This window comes from Myotis nattereri (assembly GCF_964212035.1).
Source record: "Myotis nattereri genome assembly, chromosome: 4".
NCBI classification, from domain to species: domain Eukaryota; kingdom Metazoa; phylum Chordata; class Mammalia; order Chiroptera; family Vespertilionidae; genus Myotis; species Myotis nattereri.
Window position 1 is genome coordinate 107,693,575 of NC_138079.1, and position 26,664 is coordinate 107,720,238.

At 50.3% G+C, this 26,664-nt stretch overlaps 1 protein-coding gene across 1 annotated transcript in view; it reads right to left on the reverse strand.

Annotated features, from left to right (window-relative positions):
* Window positions 1–26,664, reverse strand: part of HS3ST4 (heparan sulfate-glucosamine 3-sulfotransferase 4) — a gene marked incomplete at its 5' end in the record, with an annotated part of 354,439 nt that overhangs the window by 257,447 nt on the left and 70,328 nt on the right. The gene's annotated exons all lie outside the window — the stretch shown is intronic.

Genomic DNA, 26,664 nt, shown 5'->3' on the forward strand with positions numbered 1-26,664 from the left:
TGAAATTTATATATATATATATATATATATATATATATATATATATATATATATATTAAACCCACACAAAACCTGGCCTTCCATCCAGCATGGGCACAGCCTCCACACTCCTGGGATATTAACAGGATATGAGGAGCCAAGGATGCTGCCCCAGCAAGAATGACGTGGCCTTCAGACGGCAGCCGAAAGATGGCCAGACAGGAAATCCCTTGTTTCAGTCAGCATCCTCGCGGGCCTGTGGTGTCTCAAGCTTTGCATAAAGGAAGGCTGCCTGAGTAACTCTGTTTTCCAAGAATCCAGAATCCCGGCTGTTATTCATAGTTCTGTGCACTACCACAGAGCACAGTTGTCCCTGGCAATGCAACGCGGGCATCTGCTTTCTGAACACCATGAGCAGCATCGCGGGTCCCTGTGAACCTGCGACATGAATGTTACAGGGAAGGCTTGGAGGACATAAAAACGCGGGGCATGCTGGGAATGAGCAAGAGGAGTCCGAAACAACATCAACATGGTCACCATTATTAATATGGCGGCTAACAGGAGTTCTTGCTGATGGCAGCAAAGTGGCTAAGCCCTTGTGAGGACTTGTTTTCCATTCCCAACTTACCTGAGAGGAGGTACAACCTATTATCACACTGTAAGGATGAAAAGACAGAAGATTTTAAGGGTGACTTACAAAGGATCATACCACAATCAAGGGGAGGTTCTGAATTTGAATGCAGGTCTCTGGGCATCACAGTCCGAGCTCCTAATCATCTATATATATAAAAGCCAAGCAACCAGAACGACGGAACGAGCAGAATGACCAGTTGCTATGACACACACTGCAGCAGCCAACCGGCCTGATCAGGGTCCAATCGTGCCCTCTCCCTCCACCAACCTCCCTCAGCTCCTCCCACCCCAGCCCTGCCCCCAATCGGCCCCAATCAGGGCAGCCAGCTGGACTCTACCTGTGCACAAATTCATGCATCAGGCCTCTAATATATTCTATGACTTGAGATTAATGATACAAATAAATAGTAACATTTGGGAATCTTCCCATATCTATAATCCTCTTTCAAGAAGACTAACATGGAAGAAGTAAAACAAACAAAAAACTCACTGTCTAGACCAGTGGTTCTCAACCTTCTGGCCCTTTAAATACAGTTCCTCGTGTTGTGACCCAACCATAAAACTATTTTCGTTGCTACTTCATAACTGTAATGTTGCTACTGTTATGAATCATAATGTAAATATCTGATATGCAGGATGGTCTTAGGCGACCCCTGTGAAAGGGTCGTTCGACCGCCAAAGGGGTCGCGACCCACAGGTTGAGAACCGCTGGACTAGACAGTTTTGTGTGAGTCCAAATCAGGGCCCTTTTTGTCTGTATATTAACCTACCCACGAGCTGCTGGAAGATGCTATTGCATTTATGGAATCAGGACAATGATTTTCACTTTATATGGCTGCAGAGAAGACAGAACGTGCGAATAAATGGGGTTGGCAACTTTCAACCCCAAAATGCTAAGTAAGTGGCACTGACAGTGATTCATTTTTGTGATGTCATCATTGGTTGCTCAATGACAACAATGAACTGATAATGACAAGCCCAGTTAGTCCCCAGACAGGAAACCTAAGTATAATACCAAATTCTAAGCATCCAGTTTCTTCAAATGTGGAGTAGCTTGCAGTGGACCCGCATTCTCAGCAAGAGCAACGACAACAGCCAGTAACATATCAAAGTCCCTCCGTGTGAAAGCATCCCAGAGCTTCCTGGCAGCCAGCAGGGATTCAGGCAAGAGCTCGGGTAAGGGTTACATAAATCAGGGATCCGCACTGCCACGTCAGCCAGAACTTGAGGAGCACAAGGCAGCCTCGAGTCTGCTCTCTCCACGGTGCTCGGAGCCATCTGTCCACAGCCTGCCCGGGCAGAGGGAATCCTCACCGAGAGCAGCGGCACCACCAGAGCGGCAACACTTGGACATCTACAATGCCCCACACCCAGCTGCAGTCGCCAGGCAGAGCAAAGAGTAGCATCGAGGGGAAAAGGGGAAGCCACCAGGGACCCGGTTCCTGGAGGTGTCAGACTCAGACTTTGAACGTGGGTTAAAATGCTCACTAAAAAACGGTGAGAAGTTACAGAATCTGAGCAAACAACCGAACTGTGTAAAAAAGAACTGAGCTGAAATTCTAGAGCTGAAATCTATAATAAACTCAAATTAAGAACTCGGTAGCTAGGTAAAGCAGCAGATTGGACAGGGGTAACGAGAGCTTGTAGATGCATGGCTAGAAATACCCATAGCGATGCACAAAATGTCATTTTAAAAAAAGCTGAAATACAGGGAAGAGTAGGAAAGAGCTCGATGAAACCCTGGGGAAAGGTTATCATATAGAGAATTTGAGTCCCACAAAAGATATCAGGGAGAACGGGACTAGACCAACATATAAACAGATAATATCTCCGAATTTTCCCAAACTGGTAATGACAGCAAAGTATGACCTCAAGAAGTGATACCACACCCAAGAAGGATACATGCAAAGCATCTCATATATAAACTGCTACAATGAGGAGACAAAAACTTTCAAAGCATCGAGGGAGAAAAAGGCACGTCTTCAAAGGCACAAAATTAGACGAGCAGCTAACTTTTCAATAGCATAAGTGGGGCCAGAAAAAAATGCAATTACATCTTTGGAGCAGAGAAACACCCACCAACCTACAATTCTATCCCCAGAGAAAACATTCTTTACTAATAAAGGTGAAGCAAAACATCTGAAATGGAAAAAAACTGAAAGAACTCGTTGGGAGCTGACCTGGGCCAGGGGAAGAATATGAGGGTTATTTGGGATGGAGGAAATGGTCCCAGGCAGACAGGAGAAATGCAGAAAGGGTTAAAGAAAGTCTGTGTATGAGATGTGTTTAGTGAAACTCTGACTGTACAAAAGAATACACTTATGAACCATTTGTAGAATTATAATGTATGGCAATAACAATATAAAAGGCTATGGAGGGTAGAATTCAAAATGTCCCACATTCCTAGCATTATCTGTGAATTTGTTAATATTAGGTATTCGGTAATAACAATCCAAAGATTAACATTGTATTCCCCAAGGAACTACTTAAAAAATCTACATACTAATAGAGCGGGGTAAATGCAATAATTTTACAATGTTGAACTAATCAGAAAGAAAGCAAACACAGAGGTAAGGGAGAAAAGTCATATAAAACAGTGGGAAAATAAAAAATAGTTTAAATTGTTACATAAAAATTTCATCAGTATTAAAATATAGTCTACATCAGGGGTGGGCAAACTTTTTGACTCGAGGGCCACAATGGGTTCTTAAACTGGACCGGAGGGCCGGAACAAAAGCATGGATGGAGTGTTTGTGTGAACTAATATAAATTCAAAGTAAACATCATTACATAAAAGGGTACGGTCTTTTTTTTTTTTTTTTAGTTTTATTCATTTCAAACGGGCCGGATGCGGCCCGCGGGCCGTAGTTTGCCCACGGCTGGTCTAGATGCACCAAATTAAATATAGTCCAGATGAATTAACATTAAAAACTATATGCTGATCTTATGACACACACCTTAAATATAAGAACAAATAAAAGTTGACAGTAGGGACTGGAAAAGTTATATCTACCAAAAAAAAAAAAAAAAAAACTAAAGAAAAGAAAGCTGATGGAGCCATACTATTATAAGATAGGGAGACTTTAAGACAAGACAGGTAACTGAAGATAAAGAACATTTCATCCTAATAGAATGGTCACACTGCCTGGAGGACCTAAACATTCTGAATGTCTGCAACTAATAGCACAACAGTACATGTATCCAGCAAAACTGATATAACTGAAAGGAAAAAAAAAAGCAAATGCACAAGTGTAATAACTTTAACACACTTTCAGTAACTCACTGTAACTGGTCGAATAAGCAGAGCAAAATCGAGAATTTTTTAAAAATCTTAACATGATTAACTGTATGTACCTAATTGAACCATATATATAACACTGCACTTGGCATAACACACAAAGACATAAACACACAAAATTTTCAAGTTTTTCTAGATGTTTATTAAAATTTACCATATCCTGGATCATAAAGTAAGTCCAAGCTAATGTCATTCCAAGTATATTATTTGACTAGATTAGAATTCAGCAACAAATCAATAATAAAAGAAAAACTAGAAAATCCAAAATGTTTGGAAACCAAGCAATACAAGTGTTAATAACCATGGTGAAAGGACATATTAACTTGGAAATTATAAAATATTTTCCTCCAAATATTAATGAAAATGCAATTGGTTGAAAGGAACTAAAGTCATAAATAGAGGGAAATTTATAGCCATAAATGCACCTACTAGGAAATAAGGAAGGCTGAAAACAATTTCTACCAATATAGCTAAAAACATTATTAAAGGAGCCAAATAAACTTTAAAAATGAGAAGAAAAGAAACAACAAATACAAGGGCAAATTTAATATGAAAACAGAAAAAAATCAAAGAAGTAGAAGTCCATTCTTTGAAAAAATATGCAAAATTGATAAACACCTAGCATGATGGTCACAAAAAAGGAGAAACTGCATTAAATTGCAAATAAGAATGAAAAAAAACAGCATTACAAATCCTACGGGTGTTTAAAAGACAGTGTAAGACTATTAAAAACAACTTTATGCCAACACATTTGGAAATTCAGATTACTAGGAAAATTCCTAGAACAACACAACTTACAGAACCGGTACAGGAGCCATGGTAAGCCTGAACAGTCCTACGTCAATTAGGGAACTTAAATATAAATTAAAACTTTGAAACATAGAAATCTGCAGTCCCTGAGAGCTTCATCAGTGAGTTCTTCTAAACACTTAGGTTATAATTAACTCCAGTCTTTCACAAACTTCTCAGAAAAAAAAACAGGAATGTTCCCCACCTTGTTTTTTAAAACCAGCATTACCTCAAACATCAAACAAAACCTGGCATTGGTACAAGAAAAGAAAATTACAGAGCTATCTCTCTAATATACATAGATGTAAACATTCTAAGTAAAAATTACAAAATGCAATCAGAAAAAGAATGTAATAATACATCTCAGTAATTTTTGAAACTCAATCAATGTAACTCACCACATTACCAGAACAAACAAGGGAAAATTCATACCAATAGCTGTATAAAAATCACTTGATAACATATAATACCCATTCATGAGAATTTATAAGCAAATTATTGGTAAAATAAAATGTTCTTGATCTGCTAAGGAGCAACTTTAAAACACTAAAGCACTAATTAAACTTGAAATGTTGAAAGTTTCCCCTCTGAAGTAAGAAACAGAACAAGGATGCTTGCTTTCCCCACTGTTATCCAACAATACATCAGAGATAAAGTGCCATAAGACAACAAAATAAAATAAGAGGATTAGTAAGAAGGAAATAAAACTGTTATTATCCACAGTTCACTGGATTATATATACAGATACTCTAAAGAATAGACAGTCAAATTATTAGAAATAAAAGTGGATTTGGAAATTTTTCCAAAAAAAAATCTATTGTGTTTCTATATGCTAGCAACAAATAGTTAGGAAATAAGAATTTCTTAAATATACCCTTTTCAATATCACCAACTACTTAGGACTAAATCTGACAAGATCTCTACACAAGAAACCAGAAAGCATTATTAAGATAAATTAAAAGTCACCTTGATAAATGTAAGGATATACAACATTCATAGGTTAAAAGATCAATTAAATAAATATGCCAATTGTCCCACAAATCAAGCTACAGATCTGATGTAATTCCAATCAAAATCCAGTAAGTTACTTTTATAGAAATTGACATGATGATTCTAAAGTATACATGGAATCTCAGAGGGCTGAGAGTAGACACGACAATCATGAAGAAAAAGAGCAAGCTCAAAGGGCTTAGACCTTCAGATACCAAGAATTACTATGAAGCTACAAGAACTAAAATGGTGTGAAAGTGGCTCAAGGATAGACAAACAGTCCAGCAAGTCCGAATACAGTGTAAAGGAAGAGACCCACAGATACACAGTCACTTCCGCTGTGACAAAGGTGACATTATGTTGCAGGGGAGGGAAAGTGTGGTTGGGTGTCACGTGGATATATCATCAGGGAAAAAGAAAAGAAAGAACAGATCTTTGCTTCTACATCACACCTTACTCAAAAAAATCAATCACATATGGATTTTGGATTGAAGTTTGAAAATATAGCCACAAACATTTAGGAAAAAGACAGAGAAAACGTCTTCACAAATTTGAGCTCAAGTCTTAATTTTTAAGCGGAAGAAAAAAGCACTCGCTATAAAAAAGATGTTGATAAACTAGGCTATCTAAAAACAAGAGCTGTTCATAAAGGTAACTTGAAGAGACTAAAAAGGCATGTCACAGACTGTGAGATTATACATATGTATGTATATATGTACATATATATATATGTACATATATATATATTACACACACACACACACACACACACACACACACACACACACACTGAGTGGCCAGGTTATTATGACCACCCCATCAGTTCTTCGTTGGGCCCCCTTTAGCCTTCAATACTGCGGCAATTCTTCTTGGCATTCACTCCATGAGTTGTTGAAAGGTGATGCGAGGAATCTGACACCATGCCTGATGAATAGCACTGTCCAGTTCTGTGAGATTTGATGGTTGTGGAACCAGCTGCCTGATGGCTCTTTTAACTTGGTCCCACAAATGCCCCATTGGATTGAGATCTGGTGATTGTGGGGCCACCTCAGCAAGGTAAAGTCTCCCTCGTGTTCTTGAAACCACTCCTGCACAATACCAGCACCGTGGCATGGCGCATTGTCTTGTTGGAAGAAGCCATCTCCATTGGGATACGCCATTAACATGATAGGATGAACCTGATCAGCAATGATACTTAGGTATGTTGTGCTATTCAGACGTTTATAATGGTCTGGCCTTCTAGCAACTTCAGCGTGAAATTATAGCTAATTTGCCTACAAACGTCAGGTGGTCATAATAATCTGACCACTCAGTGTATATATTGATATATACCTATATTTATATATGCCTATATTTATATATACATATATGCATATATATACATCTATATATCTACGTGCCTATATATACACCTATATCTACATGTACATATATATATTTACATATTTATTGAAATATAAAACCATTAAAAGCAATGACCAAAGGTGCACCTTGCAGAAAAGTGTAACCACGTGCTCAGTAAAGCGCATGAAAAAGTGCTCAATCTTGTTCATCATCAGGAGAAATGCAAACTAGAGCTCCAACAGGATACACCATACCCACCAGAAACGGTCAGAATTACAATGTCACCGAGTGCTGGCAAAGACAGGGAGCAGCCTGAACTCAGCGCTGCGGGGGATTTCAAACTGTTAGAAAATTTTATAATATGACCTAACTGGGAAGATTTGTCTACGTGATGACCAAAAGACTCCACTATTTGGAATATTCTCAACAGGAATGAGTACATGCGCCCCCAAAGGAACATTCAAGAATTGGGTATTACTCTTTGTAATACCTAAACCCCAGAGCCCCCCCCACCCCCACACACACAAGCACCAGCGGTGGGTGGACGCGCTATTTTCCACGAGCTCACATGGGGAACACTGCGTGGAAGGGAAAAGGACGCACAGTGTGGGGCTGATGAGAACAGACTCAAAAGCCATTCCCTTTATGGCCCACACACGGAACCTCACACAGGCAAAGTGAGCCGAGTAATACACGTCAGAGGGTCCTGGTGACCCAGGGTGGCGATGGCGAGGGACTTGGTGGGGGACTCCGTGGCGGGGTTCTGTCTCCTGATCTGGGTGGTGGGTACATGGTGATTCATTTTGCGACAGTTCATCATGCTGCACACTTAACATTTGTGCACATTCCTATATGTATTATATTTCTATTTTAAAATTTCTTTTAAAAATCCAGTCCTACCCATATTTACTTTTCATGAGACAATAAAACACAATAAATCTCTTTGGCCCTGTGTTCTTTTATTAGTAAAGTGAGAAATCGGCACTAAATAAGATCTTTTGTAGTTGTCATTTCAACTTCTTCCAGAAGGAAACACTCACGTGCCCACTCCCAGACCAGGAATTTCAGGTAGAACTGACCCTCAACCCCACATGACCCAGCCTGGCCAATCAGCATACACCATCTCCTGGCCACGTTATGAACACATTAAGAAGTGAGTAAGTAGCCCAAATAGGGCCAAGGACTTTAGGACAAACTTAATGGAATTACCTGACAAGAACAGCACACTTGGCCACTGAGATTGACAACCTAGAGAAGATAATCCTGGCATTGCTATCGCACTGTGAGATTCTGCCTGAGAATAAAGAAAAAATAGAGAAAAGCAGAAATGACGATGATGATGATGACGACGAGATGAGGACAACGCTGACAGACAGACAGACAAGAGATGGTATGTGGAGCCACAGATAGACAATACATAAATAATAGACGGGCAGAGAGAGAGAAGATACATCGATTATTCATGGAGGCTGACTTGTGCTAATATGTATTTGAGAACCTGAGGGGAGTCACATCCAATCTCTGACTTTTCAGTCTTGAGAGCCAATCACTTCCCGCTTTGGCTTGAGGCAGTAATTGGGTTCCTGTCACCCGCAGCCAAGAGCCCTGACTTCAAATGTCAAAGGCCACTTCCGGCTTAAGCCCAGGACTAGGCAGTGCCTTCCCAAACGTTCCCAACCGCACCTGCCATGGACTAAGGAGAATGGGCCGCACACGCAGACACCAGCTCCCCCACTAGGAGTTGGGAAGTCTCATATTATCTTAAAAAAAGAAAAAGAACGAAAATCATGCACATTTTCCTACCTACTCTGTTGTCTTAATATGAATATATTGTTCCCCCAGGCTGTCATGTGAAGCTGACACGCCAGGAACACGTGTTATCCTGAAGATGCCCGTGCCCCGCCCAGCACTGTGGCCTCCTGGGGCCACATCTCCGTGGTTTGAGGATGAGGACAGGCTTAGGGAAGGGGTTATAGCCTCAAATTCCTACAGGGGGTGAGGTCGGTGAGACAAAAGGGTCCACAAAGGATGCCCACTGTGGCCGGCTGCAACTCAGCCCCAGCAGCGTGGCCACCGGGAGAGTCTTTGTAATCTCCATGCAGGCCGAACCCATCTGCAAGGTGAATCAACTCCGGTTTCAAACACACATCCTTCTCCCTTCCATCTAAGACGTGGGCAATGCTGGCACTGTTGTTAACATCTGTTCTCCAAATACCCAGTATTTTTCTTCTTCCGAAAGATATTTCTTTCAAATAGAGATGAGGCATTGAAGCCCTGGCATCTATTTACTTAGTGGAACGATACTGCACTTTCTGAAAATCAGATGGCTTTGCCTAAGCGATCTCTAGAAGGAAAACTACCCTTTTCCGATAGGTACGCTCACATTTTATGTGACATTTTTAACACCCTCGGAGTTTCAACCCCAATCGGCAGTGTTTGAATTGCTTTTAATTTAGCAAGTCTCCAGACGGAAAGAGCTGGCGGCTCCCTCTGCACGTGTCAGAGGCAGGTCCTCCCGGGGGGCTGGTGTTCCCAGGCGATCGCCCATCCCTGCTGCTGAGAGCACGTGTATCAGGCAGACCCAGCCTCTGAAATCACAGGGCAGCTGGGTGTGTTTTAATAACTTCATATAATGGAGAATTTGATCTGAACCATTAAAGAAAGGGAAAATTAATTTACAAACGGACACCGGTGACCTTTACAGTTATGTATCGTGGCGCTTGTACAACATCCATTCCAAGGCAGCGCCTGCCCGATGCACGTGCAATAAAATGTCCTTTCGGGAGCAAGACCCCACTGTCCAGGGAGTCCATGCGAAGTCAGGGGTGAGGTCTAATCGATACACACCGAAAAGCAGTCATCCGCCCGGCGTCCTGGGCACCTTCGGCATTTTAGTTACAAATCACTCTGGAATGACAGCCTCAGTGATACAGACGAGGATCCGGGTCCCCAGACTGAGTACTTGGTGTCGGAGAGCACTGGGCGGAGGGCTTCCTGCCTGCTGCTTCCCTAACCCTCCACCCGCAGGGCAGGTGCTCTGACCTCACACTGACCCGAGAGGAGCCAGAGCTCAGAGGAGCGACTGCCAGCTGCCCAATCCCATGAGCTGCCCCACCCCACAGACTGCCCCAGCCCACGGGCTGCCCCACCCCATGGGCTGCCCCAACCCACAGGCTATCCCACCCCACAGGCTGCACCACCCCACGGGCTGCCCCACCCCACAGAGTGCCTCACCCCACGGGCTATCCCACCCCACAGGCTGCCCCACCCCACAGAGTGCCTCACCCCACTGGCTGCCCACCCCACGAGCTGCCCCACCCCACAGGCAGCCCCACCCCACGGGCTATCCCACCCCACAGGCTGCCCCACCCCACAGAGTGCCTCACCCCACTGGCTGCCCACCCCACGAGCTGCCCCACCCCACGGGCTGCCCCACCCCACGGGCTATCCCACCCCACTGGCTGCCCCACCCCACGGGCTGCCGCACCCCACGGGCTATCCCACCCCACTGGCTGCCCCACCCCACTGGCTGCCCCACCCCACGGGCTGCCGCACCCCACGGGCTATCCCACCCCACTGGCTGCCCCACCCCACGGGCAGCCCCACCCCACGGGCAGCCCCACCCCATGGGCTGCCCCACCCCACGGGCTGCCCCACCCCACAGACTGCCCCACCCCACAGGCTGCCCCATCCCACGGGCTGCCCCACCCCACAGGCTGCCCCACCCCACAGGCTATCCCACCCCACAGGCTGCCCCAGCCCACAGGCTGCCCCAGCCCATAGGTTCCCCTGATTAAGTTGGAGGCCCTTTGGAAATGAGCTCCCCAACCGTCTGCTCTGCACAGGGCTGTCAGGTCCTGACCTTGCCCCACAGAGGGCCGCTCTCCTGCCCTCCCAGATCTGTGAATACCACCCCCTTCCACTGAGCTGCTCAAGCCAGAAATCCAGGAGCCATTACAGGCTCACATCCTCCCTCCCTCCCCCGCTCCCTCCTCTCTCATCCCCTCCCTCCCCAAATTCAAGGGGACTCCAAGACCTGCTGGCTCTATCTCTTCAACAGCAATCCCATCAGCTCACGCCTCTGCGTCTCCACCGCCAGCAGCCGTGTCCAGGCCACCATTCCTCCACCTTCCACTCTGGTCTCTGGCATCTGAGTCCAGGGTGGCTGAGTGGTTTTTTAGAAACGCAACGCCACCCTTCCTGCTCAGAACCATTCGATGCTTTCCCAGGACTCTCCAAGTACAGACCGAGCCCCACTCCCCGCCAGCCCAGGACCCACCCCTCCCACTGTGCCCCAACGCCCCCTTCCTGCCTGCGGCAGAAGCCACACTGGCTGTAGGGTTTGGAAGGCTCTTCCCTCTGCCCAGAAGCCCCCGCCTTCCTCCTCACCGGGCTCAGCTCCCATCATTCCCCAGGGAAGCTGAGACAGGGAAGAGCAGGCAGGTCAGACTCCACTCACCACGCCCGCAGTGTTACATCTATGTGGGTGACCACATGATTAATGGCCCATTTATTTGGACTAATTAGAAACAAATCTTTCTTAATGGCTGAAATTTCTGATTTAACTGTTAGAGGCAACTTGGTGAAATGGTAGCCATACATTTCCAGTTCAAATTCTAACTCTACTCACCAGCTCAGTGACCTTGAACTCCCTGTGTGACCCTGGACTCCCTGACTCTCCTTTTTTACATAAATAAAATGAGAATAGTGCCCAGACCCATCCCTCCCTCCCAGGGTTTCTGTCAAGATTAAATGAGACAGAAAGGCGATGGCGCCTAACTTCTAGCTCGTTCCACACGGTAAGGATTCAACTAGCGCTTTTCGACACTTACGTGTAACAATGCAGACTGACTTACAAGAAATATTATTGAGTAAAAAAGCAAATGACAGACGTTTAAGAAGTATAAACTTCCAGATATGAGATAAATAAGGACTGGATGTAATGTACAACATGATGACTGGGTGGCTTCTTTGAAGGTTGCTAAGGGAGTTCCATCACAGGGAAAATACGTTTCTTTTTCTTCTTTTTTTGTATCTGAAAGAGACAATGGACATTAACGAAACGTATTGGGGTCATCATTTCACAATATATGGAAGTCCAGGCCCTATGCTGCACATCGCAAATGTACACGATGCTTTATGTTAACAATGCATTAGTACAACTGGAGAAAGTCAAGCCAATGGCTCCGCGATCACACAACATGGCACCACCTGTGCTGAGCACCTGAGCCAGCCCTGCAGTAGATGCCTGCGGAGAGCGAGGGCGGGGACCATGTCACACATGCGCACTGGGTGGGTCTGAGACGCTGGGGCGGAGCTGCCGCCAGGGGACTGCGGCCTCATTTTCCGGAAAAGAACCTATCTACACGCGTGTGTAACTAGTGGTGCTGAGCCACTACAGAAGGCCTGCGACTCACTCCCGGCAATACCCCAGCTCTGAGCTCCTGTCCTCCTCATCGTCACTGCAGCCCTCTGGGGGGAAACCACGCCCGAAGCAGTGGAAACAACAGAGCGACTGAAAATCAATGAAAAGATGCTTCTTAACGAACAAATTGGATATCATGGTACAAAAATGCTGTAAAAGCGTTTAACACGTTTTGTCACCCCAAGGAGTTCAAAATCTCTGAAATGTGTGTAGTTCAAGAGACGGACGATGGTGATAAAAGCTCAATGCTGTGAATGTACCTGTGCCTCTGAAGTGGACCCTAAAAACCGTTAAAATGGTAACTGTGCTATTTATATTTTACCACAAAAACAGGTTCACGCACATCTTCCTTCAGAGTGTAAAAGAAGGCAGCTAGGCGTCTGATCACCACAAATTCTTCCTCAGTCAGATTTCCCCCCACCACTTGCCCTGCCTTCCAATATAATGCATTTCCCCCAAGGCTGGCTCCGCGTCTAGATGGCTCGAGTGTCTGAGAAGCAGGGGCCTGCCTGTCGCCACAGGCGGAGGCATGGATCGGCTCCACGACCAGAGCGCTAGTGAGGGCAATGCTGGTGTGAGCAGCGCTGGTGGGAGCGAACCGTGACTTCCGGTGAGAGCGGCCATCGGCGCTGGTGCTGAATCAGAGGGCAGGGCAGCCTATCCCCGGTTCAACAACAAAAGCTGGGGAAATGGGCAGTCAGCAGCAGCTTTAAAAACTGAACCATTCTGGAAAGTGATAGAAGGTTTGGAAGAGGTGTCACAAGCTATAAATAAAAGCAGCACTGAGTTAAAGAGATAATTGGATTGGTGAAAAGAAACACAGTGGAAAATTGGAAAGAATCCGTTCACTGACAATGACATCTTCAAACATATCTGCAATCTACGAAATACGAGGAAGAAAAGACACGCGGTGCTCCTCTGATATGAGAAATTGGAACAAGGCAGATTGGCTAAATAACTCCCAATCCACTTCATTTTGTTTCTCAAAGAAAGCAGCAAAATGAGGGCTGGATTCCGTTTCCTTTGTGTGCAGCGGGGAAAGAAAACGCCGCTCACAGGGAAAGCCTGTGGGGAGAGCCCTCAGCCAGCGACACGGCCAGCCCACAGCCACGGAGGACTAAGACGTAGGCGAAGGATTTTTAAACTACGGAGCCAGTAAGACCACTAGTCTGACTCCATATGCTCATGTTTGCAACAGCATGTGAACTGATTTCATTGTAACCTATTTGAATCTTCTAATTTAATAAAATCTCATTAATTTTCAATGCAGTCAGAACATTCACGGAAACAAGCTGCTATCTGATTTGCTTGCATTAGGTTTCTCAGTGTTTTTATTAAAGGACAACGGGCCGGCCGAGCAGCTGCAGAGCGCCTGTGACTGCCCTGTCTGGGGCTCCTCACGGCATCCGCTCTAACACGGGGGGGGGGGGGGGGGGTGCCAGTCTGCAGGGAGGGCGGGCGGAGGACCCAGTCAGTGTGCTGTCCTTCTCGCATGAACTGCCCTGGTCCGACCGACAGTGGGGAGATCTCTGCATGAGCCGGGAGAACCGTGTGAGCTACGGGAAGACAGGAGGCAGAGACACAGTTTGCGGGAAGGACACTGTGGGCCACTGAGCCCTCGGGGCCACGCGCCGTGACGCTGAGCACATGGGTGATTCTGTTTGCTGGCGGAGTTTGTTTTTGATTTTCTGAATGGATAGACATTTGGAAGGGAGAAGTAGGGAGGGAAAAACACCCACCAGGAAGGCTTCCCTCCTGTGCATGGGAGTGGGTGCTGTCATTGGCATTGCCCCTACCCTACTGCTTCTCCGACGGCTTCATGGGGTGAACTGAAAATGGCTTTGCATGGTGGGAAAGGATTCGAACTCGTCTCCGGAGACCAGCGTGCTGAGAGGTGCCTGCTCGGAACAGCAGGGGAGTGGGTTTGGCCAGGATACCTGAAGGGTGTTCCCTGAGAGGGAGAGGGACACGTTTAAGGTCAGATGGTTTTGATTCTGCCGGGTCCGGCACAGCTCATGTGGCCAACAGTGAGCAGCCATGTCTCTCAGTTTACGGTTGGTTGGCTGGTTGGCTGGTTGGTTGGTTGGTTGATAAAATGAGTAAGTGAATGAATGAATGAAATGACTGGCAGTGGGAAGAATACAGGCTTCAAGGCCAGGCCCCGTGGGCTGGGACCGGCTCAATCACTGACCCTGTGGGCCTCTGCCCAGGCCACTTAACCTCTGACCTGTTAACTCATCTGGAAAAGGTGACAGCAACAACTACCGTGATGGGCTTCTGAGGTTTTCTCTTGTTGCCCTCTAGCCTCCATTTATCTCACTTCCTTTAACGCCAGTTCTGTGTTGGTGACCCACCCCTCTCCCATCCTCAAAACTGTGGTCATCTGGGTGGGCCCAGCTCCCCCCACGTGCAGCCCCAGGAGTGAGCACATGCGATTTGATGCCAGGGTGTGGCACTGCTGTGGAGAAGGTGACGGCATCAGGGCAGGACCATGCGTGAGGCCAGCCCATCACAACCTGTCCGTTGGGGTTCTCCAGAGAGACAGAAGCCATAGCCCGTTTGAATGTAGATACAGATACAGATACGAATGTAGATACAGATACAAATGTTGAAAATAGATACAGAGATGGAGATATAAACAGACACAGGCACAGATGACAGATAAAAATAAGAGACAGATATAGATTCAAAGACAGACACAGACATAGATAATAGAGATGTATAGAGAGATATAGATGAAGACAGATGATGTAGCTAGATGCAGATGTAGATAATACAAATACAAACATGCCTCGGACATCGCATGCTCGGTTCCCAAGGACCGAAATAAAGCAAATGTCACAATAAAATGAGTCACATAATTCTTGATTTCCCAGTGGATATAAAAGTTATGTTTATACTATACGGTAGTCTATTACATATGCAATAGCATTATACCTTTAAAAAAGTACATTCTGCCCAGCCGGTGTGGCTCAGAGTTTGAATGTGGACCTATGAACCAGGAGGTCATGGTTCAGTTCCTGGTCAGGGTATACCGTACATGCCTGGGTTGCAGGGTAGATCCCCAGGGTGGGGTGTGCAGGAGGCAGTCGATCAATGATTCTCTCCCATCACTGATGTTTCTATCTCTCTCTCCCTTTCCCTTCCTCTCTGAAATCAATATACGTGGGGTGCGGCTGCAGTGTTTTGGCCAGGTTTAAGCCTCAGACTAATGAAAGGACAGGGTCCTCTCATTGCCACGTGCAAGTCCCAGCTGGAGGGCAGGGCCCTCCCAGCACAGTTATAGCCAACGGCTGTGGTTGTAAGCTTGAACCTATGGTCCAAACACGTGGCCCCACGTGCCTTGTGATAGAGTTCGGGTGCATGTAGTTGAGTGAGGTTGGAACTCACGAGAATGCTGTAAACAACGTGATCACGCCCCTACTTTGCCTCGTGGCATCTGCTATAAAACAAAGACACGGCTTGTGGACGCTGGCGCTGTCTCCTCATCAGGGAGCAGCGTCCCACCGAGACCCAGCTTTCATTCTCTTGTCTGTCTTTCCTTAATCCTTTCACCCCCCGCCTTGGGATCACCTTTGGCCGTAACAAATATATATATGTGTATACACACACACACACACACACACACACACACACATATATACATATATTTTTTAAAGTACATTCCTTGATTAAAAATACTTTATTGCTAAATAATGTTAACCATCATCTGAGCCTTCAGCAATTCATAATCTTTTTGCTGGTGGAGGGTTTTGCCTGATGTCCATGCAAATGCAGTATCTGTTAAATGCAATGGACATAGAGATGAAGGTGTAGATAATGGTGTGGACACAGAGATTCGCCTGATTGGACAAGGCCCGCCACATCACAGAGGGTCATCTGTTTTACTCACAGCCTGAAGATCTGAAAGGTAACCACAGCTTTAAAGCACCTCCCAGCAACATTTACACTGGTGTTTGCTCTGAGCTCAGGAAAAGTGGATTTTGTTCCGAAGATCTGAAACGTGGTCTGCAGCACGGGACACATTTCCCCTCAGTTTCCACGTTTTGCTCACATAGTCTAATCCAACACGAGAGCTGGAGCAATGCTGCTAAGACATGAAGCCAGTCATGTCTGCCCACTCCAGGCTCTCCAACGTCTCCCACCTCACTCGGAACAAAAGCCAGGGTCCTACAATGACCCCACGTCCCACACGATCTGCCCGCGGTGTCCCCCACAGCCAGGGGCACGCTTCCACCTCAGGCCTCTGCACCTGCTGCCCCCCCTCCCTGAAAGGCTCTGCCCCCAAATACCTACAAGGCTTATTCCTTCACCTCCATTTCTCCCCACAGCACTCCCAGCTTCTACCACAGCACTGATTTCAGTTACGCAGTCCATGTCTAAGCTGTACATTGCTGTGCTTTCTGCTATATCCAAAGCCCAGGGCTGTGCTTGGCACATAGGAAGCAAATATGTATTTTCTGGGGCGGCGGGGGGGAATAATTACTGAATCCTGGCAAAGATGGGGAGGTGTGAAGGATATTGGCAGGTTGTGAGTAAAACAGAAGATTACAGAAACAAACAAAACAGATAAAGTGGAGACAGAACATATTAATTCTAAGGCTGTGTGGGTGCACCATGGGTTCACTCACTGATGTGCAGTGACTGGTGTGCTGAAGTCACAGAGACCCTCTCCCCACTTTTCCAGGACTCCCACCGCTCCTCAGAGAGGACACCCTACAGGGGCGTGGAGGCAGCACCGGTCCGGAGGGCCCGGAGGACACGGAGGAGGAAGAACTGGCTACACAACACACATGGAGAAATGCGCCTTGTAAGGAGGGCACGCCTCTTTGGGAATTCTTTGTTGTGTGTTGCTGCTAATAGCGAAATGCATTGACTCCCTAGAACCAGACCAACATGACTTAGCCAGCAAGAATGGGGCTCAGTCACCACGACGTGTAGAGACTTTGGAATGACACAGAAGATGGGTTTTAGAGTTGGGACATTCCTGTGCCATGAGCGAGGTGGCACCAGGAAAGAGCTGAAGCTGCATGGTCCCGGGTTTGAGTTTCAGATAAAGGGGACTCTGCTGAATGCGTGCAGCTGAGACTATGCTGAGCAGAGTGCGGACTTTTTTCTCCTGTGGCTCCGAGTCAGGGCCAGGGTGACTGCGCCAGGCATCTGAGGACTCAGGTAGCATCTCCTGCCCATGTCCCTCCGTCACGGTGTCCAAGCAAGAGCCCAGGGCAGGAGTCTACGAGGGACAGGCCATCACTGCTAAGGCTGGACCTGTGGCCCGGGAGGAGGGCCTACTCCTCTGACAGGGGACTACTCTGGGCCCAGGCTAGACTCTCCCAGTGAGCATGGCCCTGCAGACAGCAGACTCCTCCACGCCAGGACTCATGAGTGATTCCTAGAATAAATACGGCCGGGGCTATTCCAGGAGTTCAGAGACGGAGAAGAATATGGTCTCTGCCGTTGAGGAGCATGGACTGGTGGAGAGACAGAACCAAAAGGAGTGGGTCCAGGAGCCCACGGGAGAAGAGAGTGGGTATGAGGCCAGGAGAGAGTGGGCTGGGCTCGCAGCCAGCAGAAGGGTTCTCCACAGGGGCCGTTCCCTGAGGGTCTACAGGCTAAGCAGGAGGCTGCCCTGGAGAAGAGGAGGATGGGCAGCCATGCAAAAAGGAGAGCACACGCAAAGGCAAACCTGTGCGCAAGCGTAAACCACCAGGGGGCTGGTCAAGAAACTCAGGGGAAAGTGATCCTGGGGTCCAAGTGGGGGAAGCTGAGATGGGTGCCTGTGATGGTGGGCCTGCTGTCCTCCTATAGGGTATGTTGTCCTCCTGTAGGGCCCACTGTCCTCCCGTAGGGCCCACTGTCCTCCCATAGACCCTGCTGTCCTCCTATAGGGCCTGCTGTTCTCCTGTAAGGCCTGCTGTCCTCCCATAGACCCTACTGTCCTCCTATAGGGCCCACTGTCCTCCTATAGGGCCCGCTGTCCTCCTGTAGGGCCCACTGTCCTCCTATAGGGCCCGCTGTCCTCCTATAGGGCCCGCTGTCCTCCTATAGGGCCCGCTGTCCTCCTGTAGGGCCTGCTGTCCTCCTGTAGGGCCCACTGTCCTCCCATAGACCCTACTGTCCTCCTATAGGGCCCGCTGTCCTCCTATAGGGCCTGCTGTGCCAGCCGAGAACTGAGGACCTGAAGTCGACTATTCCTGCAGAGGAGGTCTGCAAGCAGCAGGGGAGACAGTCGGATTACATAGGAAAGGCTTTTCCCATGAAGCCATGTGACACGCCCTGGTGTTTCTAATAACAGAGCCCATGTGGCTCCAGCCACAGAACCCGCACAGTCACATGCTCCAGTCACAGAACCCACACAGTCATGTGTTCCAGCCACAGAACCCACGCAGTCACGTGCTCCAGCCACAGAACCCACGCAGTCACGTGCTCCAGCCACAGAACCCACGCAGTCACGTGCTCCAGCCACAGAACCTGCACAGTCACATGCTCCAGCCACAGAACCCACGCAGTCACGTGCTCCAGCCACAGAACCCACGCAGTCATGTGCTCCAGCCACAGAACCCACGCAGTCACATGCTCCAGCCACAGACCCCACACGAGTCACATGCTCCAGCCACAGAACCCACACAGTCACATGCTCCAGCCACAGAACCCACACAGTCACATGCTCCAGCCACAGAACCCACACGAGTCACATGCTCCAGCCACAGAACCCACGCAGAGTCACGTGCTGCCTTCCCCTGCAGGATGGCTAATGGCAGGAGCAGTGCTCACCTCACGAACATGTGCCAGCATCTCATTGTCCAGCTCCATTCTCCAGAGCCCCATGTGGACCCCTGGCAAAACCATCCTCTGGCACATCAACCCGGCAGGGTGGCCTGGTCCTCACCAGTCCCAGAATTAAACCCGCTTCTGCTCTGGAACCGCGATGGGTCGAGATGCCAGCTCACAAACCACACACCCAGGTGGGTATGCGGGCGTCACGGAGGCCCGCATGACAGCATCCTGCTCAGTCAGCGCTGAAGGAGACGGCCCGGAGCGCAGTCTTGCAAAAGGAAAGTAACAGTCGCCGGGTTTGAGCTACGGCTGGGACGTTATGCAGCAAACGCCTCCGTGTCCTGGGAACTCGGTGCTGCTAGGAAAGGGGCAGTGGCTGACGAGTGCATCACGATATGCACACAGACTCTGCTGGCAGCCAACTCTCCCAACGAGAAAATGAATGGGAAACTCTGAGCAAGGACATGGGGGAAGCCCCGTGTGCGGGACAGGCTCCCACGTAACCGCCTGCGGGCTGGCTGCCCTCACACAGCCTGGCCCTCAGTGCACACATACAGGCCACTCAGCCTCACAGCGAGCCGGGAGCTCTCATCATCCCCAGGTGGGGCCGCTGCGGCACGGAGCGGTGAAGTGACTTGCCCAAGGTCACACAGCGCCGGGAAGGAAAGCCAGCCCGGCAGGCTGCCTTCGGAGGTCACGGTCGGAGCGCCCATGGCCACAGAGGGAGACGCTTTCTGGAAAGCGGGAGACGTGTGTGTGCTGTGTAGTTCTGCCCACCCCCTGCTCCCAGTCCGCGGGGCCATCACTCAACGTGAACCTGGTGTTCCCAACCGTGGCAGGCAGATGCCAGCAGTGCCTGGCGGGGGTCTCTAGCCGGGGCAGGGGTCAGCAAAACCCCCAACCGAGCAGTCGTCAGAGGCCCCGGCCGGGGCGGCTCGCTCTTGTTGCAGGCTCACAGGGTCTGAACTCCAGGCACGCCCCGAGTGCTCGTGTGGCCACTGCCCGGGCCTCCTTCGCAGTGGACCCCGCTTCCTGCTGTCAAGTCGCAGGGCGGCCCGGGAACGCCTGCGGGACGGACGGCAAGGACAGTGCACCGCGACCAAGCCCACCGCGACCAAGCCCACCGCGACCAAGCCCACCGCAGGCCTCTGCGGCACCTCGTCTGGTCCCCGGGCGCCCTGCGACTGCCGGGCTCCGCGGGGCTCCTGGAAAAGGGCGGGCCCCACCGCTTTCAAGGCAGCACACAGCCTTCCTCTCCAGACGCCAGCATTCCAGGCACTTCAGAGCTCAGCTCGGGCCATGCCCAGATTCAGAAACAAACAACCCTATTTTCAAGTTTAGTGATATGCAGCAACTCTTATTACCACCATGCGAGCTGAGAGAAGGAAGACATGGCCCTGACTGTAATCTAGGAGGGAGGTAAACTCCCAGCTGGGTCAGTCCGTGTAGGTGCTCGGAGCGATTCCCAACAGTGTGGCCGGCGGGAGGCCCGCAGACCCCATCCAGGGGACACGCGTGGAAGACCAGCAAAGCTCAGTGGGGGCGCCTGAGGACAGAGCGGAGGAACCGGGTCCGCCTGGACCACGGCGTCTGTGAGGCTGTGCGGTCCTGTCCGGGCACAGAGCTGGGGACGCATGGGCAGAGGGCCAGGCAGCCCTGCTGACACTCGGCTGCACGGCACGGCACACGTGGGACGGATACACTCAGGGCAGGCGGCATGTGCAGACACGTATGGTGTCTGGTCCAATTGCCTCTTTTCCCTGTGGAGAGGCTCACGGATACTCCTCCCGGCCCCAGGACCTTGAGAGCCCAGGATTCCCGCAGGCATCAAAGCCGCCTGCCTGGCAGAGCTGGGCGTGGCACCTCCACCAAGGTGTGCCGCGCTTACCCTTGTCCCCCGGCCCCGGGCCCGACGTCACAGCCCCCTTCCATCCCAGGCTTGCCTTAGACTGTGACATTCCAGGTGTGAAAATAAAATGCCGAGTTTTTCTCACTCCCTTTCAAAGAGAATGGTGAGACCGAAGGATGACTTCCTCAGACTCAAACGTCTCTCGCTTTTGAAAGGCTCTCTCTGGAATTCTGAAGACATCGGCTGCCCTGGCCTTCTCTGCTGTTCCACTCCTACCTCCACATTTTCGCTGAAAGGTGAAGACTTGGGATAAACGTCTGCAGAAAGACAAAGTAACCAATACTTGCTCAATCCCTATCATGTGCCTGAAACACACTAAGTATTTTCAGCCGTTAAATCCGGGCAAGGTACATATGATGATCTAAGTGAGGATCAGAGAGGCTCGGCACCTGGCCCAGGACCACACAGCTCCGAGGCAGAAGCCACACTGCCAGGGCTGGCTCCAGAGCACAGCCCTCCCAGGACAGCCTCTGGGCAGGCAACGCCTCGTGAGCTGGGGGTGACGCATTCACAGCAATCCAGGCCTGACGCAAACAGATAATCTTTCCTCCAGACCCAGGTGAAGACTGGCAGATATTGGAGCGAATCCTGACTGCGATGAGAGAAGCCTGGGTACCATCCCAGTACCCGTCACGACAAGAATACTCTAGAACAGCAGTGGGGAAGTGCAGCCGGCCCACCACACCCAGCCTGTGGTCACACCTGCAAGCAAGACTTATTCACGCTTCGACGGCACAGGTGAGCAGCGGCGACAGAGTCCGTGTGGCTTGCAAAACTGAAACACCCCTCCTCTGTCCCTTGACAGAGAACGCTGGCCAGCCCCGGCTGGCGCATCTCCATCCTCCCATGAGCGCAGTGTGAAGCCCAGGGTGACCGAGGTGGGAGGGGCAGGGGACGAGAACTGCCAATGAAAATGCACTGGGCTCTGCGATGGTTAATGTCATGAGTCAACCGGATTGGCCCAAGGGACACCCGGAGAGCTGGTGACACTGTCCTGGGTGTGTCGGTGAGGGCGTGTCTGGAGGAGACGGGACGGTGGACTGCGTCAAGACCATCTCACCTCAGTGGACAGGCACCACCCATCAGCTGCGGCCCAAGCAGGACCAAAAGGCGGAGGGAGGGCAATTCCCTCTCTGCTGGAGCTGGGACAGCCCACCCGCGAGAGACTCACTCACTCAACGAGTAGGTGCCGAGCGCCCGAGCACCCCAATGTGCCAGGCAGTGGAGTGGGGGTGCGCAGGTGGTGATCAACACCAAGTGCACGGACACTTTTTTCTGCCAAGAGGACCATTTGGATATGTATTAACATCATTCATGGACCGTACAAAATTACCACCTTAAAAATGAGCCTGCTCTGTTTGGTCAAACATCTAACTGATCCCTAATGCTTCGGCAGGGCCAGACCGATGATTTCTCAGGCCATATACGGCTCGTGGGCCGGACGGTCCCCACCCTTGGATGAGATACGTCCCTACGATCTCTCTGCTTCAAAGAACTGACGACTCCTTGGGGGACAGAGCCTACCGCAGCAGGTGTGAGGAGGGCAGTGAGGGCCTGAGGACACCAGCTTCCGGAGGAGGGAGGAAGGAGCAACCAGTTCTTCCCACTTAAGATGAGGGAGCTCCCTGGGGTGACGTTGGAACAGGATAAACTATGGTCTGCCAAACAGAGAAGAGGAGGAAAGGTGTGCCAGGCAGAGAGAAGAGGCTGTGCAAAGGTCCTGAGGTAGAACAGCACTCAGCATGTTCGAGGGCCAGCCCCAAGCCATTTGTGGCTGAGCAGAGGGCCTGAGGTGGGGCAGAAGAGGAGGCGCTGCAGTGCCGTGGGCTGGAGATCAGTTCTGCAGACAGCTCCACAAGTTCCATCCTGGCCCTACAAGTCCTGGTTCAGACCCTGCCTGTGGGGTCATGTCCATGACTTCTGTACCCAGCTCTCAGTCATCATGAGGCCCACATGGATTTATATACTTAGCACAGAATATGTAGACAAGTGCCCAGAAAATGCATGTACAGCACTCAGCACAGGCCCTGATATGTCTGAGCACTGAATAGTCACGTATTGTTAAGACTCTTATCCGGCTGATCCAAAAGGCCCTGCAAGCTAACTGCCCTTCATCTACTGCAACATTCCACCCCCATCCATGCTTTAACCTGGAGAGAAAAGTGTCAGGAAACAGTAGCAGGTGAACTGTACCACTATAGGCTGTAGTTAGAATGTGTTCCACTTCAGAGAACAGCTCAAATGCAGGCGCCACCCTTCCTGGCTGTGTGGCCTGAGAGAGGTTACCTAACTTCTCTGCGCCTTAGTCTCTGCTCTGTAAACCGGGGATGATAACAGAACCAGACACCCCCTGAGGTGGTCATGAGAATTAGATGAGATGATTGCAGAAAGCGCCCGGCGCCGTGCTTGGCACGGAGGAAGTCATCACTAAACAGCAGCCATCAACTTGTCATCTTCAAGACCACCTGACGTGAGTGAAAGGAGGATGTGTGTCTTCTCCTCGCACTCTAGGAAGCCCTGATAGAGGAGCAAGGGCTGGTACTCACTTGGCAAAAGCACTTTAGATTCTAGACGTTTCTAATAAAAGTGGAGAAAAATGTTCACCGAGTGGAAGGCAAGTGCAAATCCTGAAACTTCTAAGTCCCTTTCCAAGTGTAAACACGGTTGGTCCATCACCTTTCCTGGAAACTCCGCCTGGTCAGGAGCCAGTGACATTTCTGCACCTGCACTTAGAAGGGGAGGTGGGGGCTGGACACGCGCCGGGGGGAGGGCTGGGACAGGGGGAGGCACCACCTGCGTCTGCCCTGCTGTCTGCCCCCCCCCCCCCCCCGCAACCCTGGCTGGCGTGGCGGGGCTCTCGCTCTCCACGAGTGGAAGCAATTAGAACTGCTTGCTCCTTGAAGAGTGTAATCCACCCTGCACTTAAAGCACCAATAGCTAAATAGGTGCTTATTTAAAAATCAATCTAAAGTCAATGTTTCCTTCTGAAGTCCTTTCGCTGGGAGGGCCGCGGTGGCGGAACAGAGGGATGAGCCTTGAGTGGTTCCCGCGCTGAACGCTGTATCTCAAGGAGACTTGACCGAGTTCAGTGCATGACAAATGGGAGCTGTGAGAGGCGATCCAGGGTAACCTGCCAAGGCTGCCAGCCCCCCCAAGGGCCCCTGGTGAAGATGCCTGTCCTCCCTGCTCCAGGAGCCAGGACCCCTTCCCAAGCCTGGGGCCAGAGGGAGCCGGCAGAGATGGCTGGTGAGTGTGGGACGGAAGGAGACATGAGGCCCCACAGCTCTGTGGCATACATGTAGGTGTGTGCGCACCGGACCGTCCAGGTGTGCACAGACACACTCACACCCACACAGGCACTCAGGCACACAGGAGGTTGGCGGGCCAGGTGCCAGGGCTGGCTTTGCTCCTGGGAGCTGCCCCTGCCTGGGAGAGCTGGCACTCTGATTCCTGCTGCCCAAGTGTCAGACACCAGGTGAGTAATAATGACCCTTTCATGTTCCGACCCAACACACATCTGAACCTGGGGTCACAAACCCAAATGCCTGCAGGAGCCGGGAGTTCACAACTGCATGAAGTGGCCGGAGCTCGACACCAAGGAGTGGTGGGGACTGCGGCAAACTGCGCCTCGCTGTCTCCCCTGCTCCCCCGCTCAGCGCCAGGGGCTGTGACGGGGTGAAAATGTGGACCCAGTGTTGTTCCGTATTTTGATTTTTTTTAAAGAATCCAGAAGCCCAGATGTGTATGTGAAATCTCCAAACTTAAAAATATCAGCCAGTGGTTTGAAATCGTCTTAACCCCACTGCACCAAGCAGATCAAACCTGCTCTCTGGTGTGCACTGTCCCTGTGCTCCACGGAGACAGCAGGACCTGGTGGCCCTTGCAGGCCAACTTTCACCACACAGGCCACTGGGAGCCACTGTGAAGCACAAAGTGTCCAAACTGCACCCCAGGCCACATCGGGGCTCCCCCCTGGCTGGACCCCACCCTGCGGTCCTGCCACCCAGCCGCTGGGCTTCTGGTCAGTGTGTTTGCTCAAGAAACGAGAAAGGGAGAGAGGTAACATGGCTGCTCCCCGCCCAAGGCCTCCGGACCTGCCTGGTCTCCCCTCGCAAGCAAACAGCACGCCTGTGACAACTTAAAAAGAAAGTAAATGACTGCAAGGGTATAACCCATGAAAGCGCATCTATTGTAGGATGTCATCCGTGCTGACTGCGACACGCGTGGGCGAAAGAAGGCGGGAAGGCCCAGCTCGGGGAAGCACGGCCTCCAAGCCCAGCTCTGCACGCTGCTCCCTGCACCTCCCACCTCGCCTCCTCCCTGTAAAATGGGAAGGCTGGGCCTTACGCTCTCAACTCCTCATCTCCACCGTGAGCTCCACAGCGACGCAGATGTGACTCCTTGTCCGCACACCCACTGCTGGCATTCGGGTACCAGGGACACGGCCCCGTGAAGGAGCCAGTCTGCCGGGCACCGTAAGAAACCAGGAAGCTCGAAGCTCGGCCAACAGGAGTCTGAGTTTGTCATCGACTGGCTATGTAACCCTGGGTGTGACTCAACCTCTCTGAGCTCCCGCGTCCCCGAGATGTGCCAGGCACTGCCCAGGGCCCAGGCCCAGAGCAGGCGCTCAGAGCGTGGCAGCCCCGCTGCCCAGACCTGGACGGTGTCATCCACAGACAGACACTCAGCCCAGGCCCCCGAATGGCCTGGCCTGCAGGTGCGTGCGGCATGGCCCACACTGTGGGCTTGTTTCTTTTGGTCAAAGCTGAACTCAAATTTAAACGCAACACAGCACATATAAATATCTGATTTGTGTTTCTTCCTAAAGATGAGGAATACTGACCATCTGAAGCACCCTGGAGTCGCCGTGGGACTTGGATGGCGACGGGTCAGGCTGCCCCTGGATGTGGCACATCCACTCTCGGGCGCGCCCCATGGCCCCACCAGGCCCTGCGCTCATTCTGACACCCGCCTGGCCCCACGGGGTTGGCCTTGCAGTCCGTGGACCAATCCCAGAAGAAAGGAGAGAGCGGGCAGGGTGAAGCAGCAGAGGAGGGGGGCTTTCGGTGAATAAAATCGTGAAGATGACTACGGCATCGCTTTACCCATAAGGATAAATATTTGCCTGGCAATGCAAGATGCTAAAGTACCTGCACCACTCAGGAAAGCGTGCTGTGGGAATTTAAGACCAAACGAAAAAAGAAAGTAACTGAGTGAGCTATTTTCCCATCTTGCAATTCATGGAACTTCTTACCGTTGACTTGCAAACTCTTATTTTGAAAACCTTCCCTTTTTATCCGTCAGTTCCTGTTTCTTCCTTCCCCAGGAAGTCACATGACGGGGCCCTCACAGCGCTCAGGATTCAGAGCCAGGCTCTGCAGGCTGGCTGTGCCCACCTGGTGGCACGGGCACCTCCCAGGCGCTTACGTTGTTCATCTTTAAGGCGGGAGGAGAAGGCCTCTTACTGCAGAGACGCTGAGCGGACAGAACAGGAAAGCAGATGAAGCTCATTACACGGCC